General features: G+C 44.0%; 1 pseudogene across 1 annotated transcript; it reads left to right on the top strand.

The window, feature by feature from the left end:
- Positions 1-603: 603 nt before the first annotated feature.
- LOC103738496 lies at positions 604-7,667 on the top strand (annotated as a pseudogene). Its single transcript, XR_607445.1, has 3 exons — positions 604-615; positions 1,407-1,472; positions 7,452-7,667. The product of XR_607445.1 is annotated as a V-type proton ATPase subunit e 1 pseudogene (transcript).
- Positions 7,668-8,434: the final 767 nt, after the last annotated feature.

Raw genomic sequence — 8,434 nt, 5'->3', positions numbered from 1 at the left:
AAGGAAGGAAGGAAGGAAGGAAGGAAGGAAGGAAGGAAGGAAGGGCTGGAAGGTTGAGTGGCTGTTGGACAGCCTGGAGAAGTGCAAGCCTTCTTGAAAGTACTATCTGAGCCTCCTGGAGGCTAGGAAGGCGTTGGTTAGGAAGGCAGGGAAGGGAATCCAGGGATTCCAGTACCTCCAAAGATGCAGACACTCTGTGTCACTCTGCACACATGTGGAAGACAGAGCCAGAGGAAGGAAGAGCCACACCATCAAAGGTAGGTCTTAGAGACCCTGGAAAGATTGCAGTAGGGAACTGACAAGGTTAGGTTTGAATGCTGCTGAATGGGAAGCAGGCTAGAAGACATGGGAAGCCAAGGAAAGGGGTGACTATGGCAGGAAAAGTCTCTGACTTGACTCAGAGTTGTACTCCAATGAGAGTTGGCTGTTTCCTAAGGCAGGCAAGATCTGCCCACCACTGTGGCTGAGGGAGCCTCACCCTCCTGCCCTGCTAACAGAAGCAGAGGTCATCATCTCTCATTCTCTCCTGCCCTGGCACATTCAGGCTTCTCTACTTTATATAGTATTATTTTAATTATATTTGTTTGTTTATTGTGTTGGTACATGGGTGTGACAGTAAGTATATGGGGATCAGAGGACAACTTGAGGGGTCAGCTCTCTCCTTCCACTGTGCGAATTCTGGGGATCAAGTTCAGTTCGTCAGATTTGGTGACAACTGCTGTTACTGAACTATCTCACAAGCCCGGCCTTTTTTTTTAAACAAAAAGAAAGAAAAGGAAAGAAAGAAAGAAAGAAAGAAAGAAAGAAAGAAAGAAAGAAAGAAAGAAAAAAAGAGAGAGAAAGAGAGAGAGAGAAAGAAAGAAAGAAAGAAAGAAAGAAAGAAAGAAAAGGAAGGAAGGAAGGAAGGAAGGAAGGAAGGAAGGAAGGAAGAAAGAGGGCATTTCTGAAATATAATCCATGAAATTTATTCTTTTGAAGTTCACAGTTCAATAGCTTTAATGTATTTAGAATTGTGTCCAGCATGCTAACCATTTTTCAAATATTTTCATTACCTCCAGAAGAAACTCCCCACCTTTGGCTGTCACCCTTCCACTTCCTCCCTCATAATCCCCTTCCCCTAAGCAGTCACCACTCACCACTCTACTTTCTGTCTCAGGTAGATTTGTTTTATAGACATTTTCTATACATTGAATCATAGATTAGGCAGTCTGTAGTGAATGGATTCTTTTTTTTTTTTTTCGTTTTGAGACAGGGTCTCCCTGTAGCCCACCTGGCTGGAATTCACAATGTAGACCAGGCTAGCCTTGAGCTCACAGAGATTCGCCTATCTCTGCCTCCCAAGTGCACCACCCAGTGGGAATGGATTCTTTAACTTAGCATGTTTTAAAAATGTATCTGTACTATAGCATGCATCAACATTTTGTTTCTTTTTGTTGCTCGGTGTTTACATTTCCTTTACTGGTTTATCAGTTGTTGAGCTTGGTTTTTAAACCAATCATTAGATGATAGATAGATGGTAGATAGATACATAGATAGATACATAGACAGATAGATAGATAGATGGATGATGGATGGATGGATTAAAAGAAAGAAAGAAAGAAAGAAAGAAAGAAAGAAAGAAAGAAAAGGCAAGCACATAGGCTTTTCAATCCAGGAATCCTGGGTGTAGATTTTAGCTAAACCGCATCTGGGATCCAACCCTCAATTCCTTGCAATAGAGAGCAAATAATGCAGATGGATTGAGCATTGGGAGTCTTGTAGGTACAATGTACTTTGGAAATTGGAGCGCCTTTTACTCTTATTGTAGCACACACTCTGACTGCACAGACCTTTGAGGTTTGGCAGCTCCCTGCTTCTACAGATCCATCTCTTACAAGCCCCACTCCCTCGCACTTGATACTCTATCAGTAACAAAGTGATGCTGTGTTCTCATACATGCTCTTGGGTTTCACACAGCCATGCCTTTCACATGCCATTCCCAGTGCCTAAAGAGCCATTCCTCTCTTGTCTATCTCGGAAATTCCTTTTTTTTTTTTAGTCTTTTTTAGACAGGGTCTCCTTGTAGCCCCAGCTGTCCTGGAACTCACTATGTAGACCAGGCTGGCCTCAAATTCACAAAGATCTGCCTGCCTCTGCCTCCCAGATGCTGGGATTAAAGGCCTGTGCCACCACGCCCAGCTGGAAATTCCCATTTTAAATATTACCTTCTCAGATCCCATCTTTCACACTGCCCCTCCATCGAGTTTTCTGTGCATCTTGCAGTTTGTATATGCTCCTGTTATACATGTCCTTCTGACTGCCTCATGCAGGTTATTTCTGAGTGTCTACCTGTCTCCTAGATTATGGCTCCCTAGTGAGTAGGACTATACCCTTAATACAAGGCCCAGTGCCTAGAACATAGTAAAGGGTCAATATGTCTCTGTTGAATAACAAGGAGCAGCAGTCTAGTCAGCCCCTAGAGTCTTGATAATGCTAATCCCCAAGGGCTAATGGGAGGAGAACTAGTTTAGGAGTTAAATTCTTCCAGTGCAAGTCTAACAGGCAATTTAAAGACATGTGAGATGAGAGATATACACTTTTGAGAGCCTGATTCATGTTTTATGGCACCTGCAGCCATGATTTTGGTTGTTGATACCACAACACTATGAAGGAAATGAGTTGAAAAAACGGGCTACAAGATGATTCAGTGAGTAAAGGTGCTCGCTTTCAAATCTGACAACCCAAGTTCAAATCCCAGGACCCACATGGTGGAAGGAGAAGACCGAGTCCTGATTCCCATAGGTTGTCCCTAGACCTCCATATACATACATTTGCACATATACACATACATACTATGCACATATAAATGTAAAAACAAAAGAAAGAGAAGAATAAAAGAGAAAACCAAGCACTTCTAAGGAACATTTTGTTCTGTTTGTTTTCTCTTTGGGTTTTGCGTGTGAGAGTGTGTGTGTGTGTGCGTGTGTGTGTGTGTGTGTGTGTGTGTGTGTGTGTGTGTGATTTTGGTTTGATTTTGTTGTTTCTTTGGGGTTTTCTTGTTTGTTTGGGTAACACTAGGATTTATCAGGATGTGCCTTAATACAGGCACTGAGGCCCACCTTTGGTGCTTTTGATGTATAAACCTGGTGCATTCCGCCAGTTCCTCTTTGGTAATGACACCAAGAAACTGGCAGCCAGGGGCTTTATAGTACAACCCAGTTGACCTGGAATTCACTATGGACCCCAGACTGGCAGAAACTTTGCAGTTCTCCTACTTTAGCTGGAATTATAGGCATGCACCGCCACACCTGCCTTAGAACATCTGTTTTAAAGGTTATTTAAAGGAAGATAAGGATTTTAAAGGACAAAGAGTCAAAAATGCTGGAGAACTAAGGAAGCGAAGTTAAACGCCCCCATCAAAGCCAAAGGATGATTTTTTTTTAATTATTGAGTTTGCAATTTTCATACAATATATTATATTGAATTATGTTGAACTTTCAATAAACTCCAACTCTTATCTGAAAGGAAAGAAAAAAAAATAGTGCTAATTCCAGAGCCTCTCACGGGACCCTGAAGAAAAAGCAAACGTGCAAGTATTGTTTAACTTCATAGAGGCAGTTAATTTATAAAGAGAAAGGTTCATTTAGTTCACAACTTTGGAAGTTCATAGTCTCAGGTTGATAGGTCACTACTGCGTTGGCCTCTGGGTAAAGGAGGCAGACGGCAGCACATCACCACCGGTGTGTACACAGGCGCGCATCCCCAGCTGCAGCAAGAGAAAAACAGCTGACTTCTTTTATGACAGTGCTCTCATGAGAAGTCAAAGGGATGAGGGAAAAGTATCACAAGGTCACCGATGAACTTAAGAACTCTCTAACCCTGCTCTAAGTGATGTGCTCCCTCCAGCACAGCCATACCTTCTAAGACCTCACAAAACCACACCATCAGCTGGGGACAAAAATGTCCCCAGTTCCGAATACTTGGAGTCTATGGGGGGACATTCTCCTTCAAACCACCACACCAGTAATTTGCCCTATCCTGGGTAAGATCTAAAAAAAGTAAGGATGAGGAGCTAGGGCAACCTACTTGATTTGAAAAGCTTTAATGGCCTCTCTGAATAGGTGCAAAACTGAGAGCTTGGGATCATCATTCAATCCTAGTACTATAATCTGAATATTTCGTCAATGTGTGCCTTCTGTCTGCAGTTGTAAGATCCCTAGAGAAAAGAGGCATCCCAGACTACTAGACAGACAGGTGTCAGCAACTTACTAGACACAGACTGTGTGGACATGGAAGATCCTCATGGCCACCTTGCATGCCTTGCACCATGTTCTATTGGTGCTTTCTTGACTTGTCAGCCTCCGCCTCCCCGACTCTGTTGCAGATTCCTCCAGGGAAGGGTCCTGACTTAAGCATCTTTTCGACAGTCCCAGGAAAAGGCCACCAAAGGCCAGAGTGTGGTCCCTAAGTATTTGAGGGATAGATAAGTACACTCATAAGATACCCAAGATGTGAGGAAGGCAGCTAGGAAGGTCTTCTTCCAGGACTTAGCTTAAATGTCACTCTTCAGAAAGGTCTTTGCTGACAGGCCACTTGAGTAGCTTCACAGAACTGTCACTATTTGCTCTTGATCAGAATGTAAGTTTCAAGAAGTTGGAGCACTTACATACTTAGTTCAAAGTTGGAGTCAATTTATAGGCCTAGCAAAGTCCTGACTCATGGTAGGCCCTCAGTATCTGTTGAATGAGGGGATGGTGACATTGACAGAAAGGAACAAGGGAGTAGAAGCCCTGGTCTGTGACAGTAAAGCCTTGGGCCCACTTCACCCTGACCCTGGGTTCTCCTGTCCCGGGAACAAGCCAACCTTCTCTCATTCCTTACCACCTCCCTCCATCCACTGACCTAGCCCAGGAATGAGGGTGGGTCCTCTGGTTTATATAAACTCTCCATACTTAAGTAAATTTTCTTAGACTAAACTGTGCCCCAGGCTTCCCACGATGAATTAACTACGTCTAGCTGAAGAGCTTGTTAACGAAGTTTGTTCTTCTTCCTAGTTTGAGATTTTAATCCCCCTGTGTCTGGAGGTGTTCAGAAGGAAAACTGGAAAAGAAAGACCATTAGGGCCTTTTCCAGTCCTTGCACTTTCTCCCTCTCCCCTTCACACTAGCACAAAGTTGTTTTCCAGGGGCCTTGGTGGGAGAGGAAACATACCCTCCGGTAACTTGACTCACCTAATATGGGAGTCGCACACCATGACTGGTGGAGACCAGGTCCACCCTTCTGCCTTGTTTCTTGATTTATTGCTTGTGTCGGAATGGTTCTGGGAACAACGTGGATTATGTCACCTCCTAGCCCCAATGACAGAACCCTGGCTGCTGGAAACGGCTGATTCCGTCCTGCCTCTCTCCAGGTCACCCACTTGCTTCTAGCCTGTGCTTCGCCTTCCCTGGCCTGCTGCTGAAGCTCCGAAGGCTCCAGGGATTTCTTTTGTTGATGTTGGTAGTGGTGGTATTGATTTTGTTTTGTTTTTCTCCTGATTCAAAGCAGATGGAACAAGGAAATGAACAGTTGAAAAATTCTAAAAGCCACTTATCTTTTTCGGGTTGCAAAGGGAAAATAGAAAGGAATAAAGCATTGGTTCAGTAAACAAGCATGAATGCATATTTGCACATTGAGGAATGTCTGTGATGATCTAGCCAGCTCTGCATAGTAGGAATAAAATGTGAACCATGTATAGGAGATACATTTAAAACAATTCTTTCACACGTTTCATTTTTTCTTCATGTCTCTAAAATCTGATGATTATTTTGTTCTTGCAGCACATTCAATTCAGACCTACCACATGGCAAGCTCTTGATATCCACGTGTGACTCTAGTGGCTCTAGAGTAGACAGCACAGATCTCCCCAGGAATGTCCCATGTCATGTAATTCTAACACTTGGAAGGTAGAAACAGGAAGATCAGTTCTTCAAGATAGGAAGATCAGAAGTTTACTATGGGCTGCATAGTAAACTTCAAGCCAGCCTTGGCCACATGAGACCTTATCTCAGAAAACCAAAGTTAGAGGGCGTAAAAAGAATACCCCATGCCAGCATACCTGTTGGGAGTAGGGTGGGTAACAGGTATGTGAATAGATTAGTAAACAGAATTACTTTGATTACTGTACATGCTAGAGAAGATACACTAGTAGTAAGGTAGCAACTAGAGGGCAGGATGGGAATACTGCTACTTTATTTGAGACAAGGTCTCACTATGAAGACCAGGCTAACCTCCAATTTACAGAGATTAGCCTACTTCTACCTCCCAAATTCTGGGACTGAAGGCATGGGCTGTGCATACATATATATATACTATTGTCTCTCTGTACAGTCCAGACCTCAAAGTTTCTATGTAACTCAGTCTAGCCTTGAACTGGAGATCCTCCTGCCTCTGCCACCTGAGTGCTCATGCCTGGCTGGCTGCCTGGCTGTTTATGCGTTTTCTTTTTTTAAGACAGAGTCTCCCTGTAGCTACAGCTAGCCTAGAACTCACTATGAATACAAGGCTATGGATTTCATAGAGATCCACCTACCTTTGCCTCCTGAGCACAGAGATTAAAGGTGTGTGCCACCATACCCAGCTTGTCTATTTATTTTTCTGTCTGGCATTCCATATACATGTGGAAATATTGCCTTATTTTAATTATAATTTTTCTATGTGCATACATGTGTTTGGATGCCCAGGAGGCCAGAAGAGGACATTGAATCTCCTGGAGCTGTAGCTACAGGTGGTTGTAAGCAGCCCAATGTGAGTACTGAGAACCAAGCTCAGGTTCTGTGGAAGGGCAGGAAGTGCTCTTAAACACTGAAGCATCTCTCTAACCCCCAGTACTGCTGCCTTAGATAATTTGGAGAAAGGGACATTGAAGTGGGCATCTATAATGTGAAAACAAGCCAGGCATATGATACAGCAGGGACAAGCATTCTAGGCAGAGGGAATTGTGAAAACCAAAGCTTTGAAGCATCAAAATACTAACTTAAGAATAGAATGGAGGACATGAGAGTAGGGGAGAGTGGGCCAAGACTCAAGAGGTGAGCAGGAACCAGAGCAGCCAGGGAAGCTCTAACTGGGAACTGCCAAAGAGTTCTCAGTCTTCTACATGCAGGGCGTGTTAGAAAATAAGAAAATATACATGGGAGGCGGGGGATGTGGCTCAGTTGGTAGAGAGCGTGCCTAGCATGTATGAAGCACGGTTCAGGCTCCAGCACCACATAACTGGGTGTGGTAGCACGTGCCTCAGCACTTGAGAGGTAGGGGCAGGAGAATCAGAAGTTCAAGGTCATCCTCAGCTACATAATGAGTTTGAGGTGAGCCTCAGCTACATTAAGACTCTGTTTCAAAAAATACATATATACGGTTGACACCTCCGGGTGTGTCCTAGCGAGATGGCCGACCGAGGAGGCAGACCAGGCCACCGGCCTGGCATACCACAGCCTCACCTGATGAGCGTGTTCTTGGGCTTTGTGGGTCTCCTCGTGCCCTGGTTCATCCCTAAGGGTCCTAATCGGGGAGTCATCACCATGCCGGTGACTTGTTTGGTTTGCTGCTATCTCTTTTGGCTGATTGCAATTCTGGCCCAGCTCAACCCTCTCTTTGGATCACAATTGAAGAATGAAACCATCTGGTACCTGAAGTACCATTGGCCTTGAGGAAGAAGAGATGCCCCCACACACACACAGTGAGGGCCCAGGTCACAAAGAAAATGCCTTCTAGATACAAAGCCACCTCCACACTCAGACGGCCTTCTTCGACAACCTGCTTTGGGTGTAAATTGCCTTACAATTGAAGATCGTAAGGCTGCAGTACCAGGATTTTTTTTCCTTCACCTTTTTTACACTTTGATGAATGACGTACCTACTTAGCTGACCCTAAAACATGTCTACACTCTTCTGAGAGAAAAAGTGCTGTTCTGAGAAATCTGTTACTCTTGCCTTGGAACCTGAGGCTTTGAGGATCGCTCTTGTCGGCTCACAACATGAGTCAGCTGGTGTGCTTTAAAATTGCTGCAAGATAACACTCAACGGGACAGGGAAGAGAGCACACTCAGAGAGAAGAGCTAGCCCAGATTTACAACAAACTGTATTTTCAGAATGAATTTTTTACCTCTATTATCTTTTGGAATAAATTATTTTTCTGCTTTCTATGGAAAAAAAAAATACATATATACACAGAAACTAGTTGGAAGGAGTATTCTGGTTGGTCGGGTGAGAGCTTTGGCTAGGATGCCCTCAGTGAAGAGAGGAAAAAGTAAAGGGTAGCAGGACAAGCTTCAAAGGAGGGACCACTAACCCAGCTTGCTAGTAGATTGGTGGAGGAAGAGAAAGGAAAGGGAATCAGGGATGTCAGCTTTGGTTTCCACTTGAGCACATGGAGATTCCTAACCCTTTTCCTTGCCTAACTTCAAGCATTGAAGTCA

This window comes from Nannospalax galili, unplaced genomic scaffold (genome assembly GCF_000622305.1).
Source record: "Nannospalax galili isolate Female #2095 unplaced genomic scaffold, S.galili_v1.0 scaffold1899, whole genome shotgun sequence".
Classification (NCBI taxonomy): Eukaryota; Metazoa; Chordata; class Mammalia; order Rodentia; family Spalacidae; genus Nannospalax; species Nannospalax galili.
The sequence above is the reverse complement of the archived record's forward strand: the minus strand, read 5'-3'. Positions and strand labels throughout refer to the sequence as shown.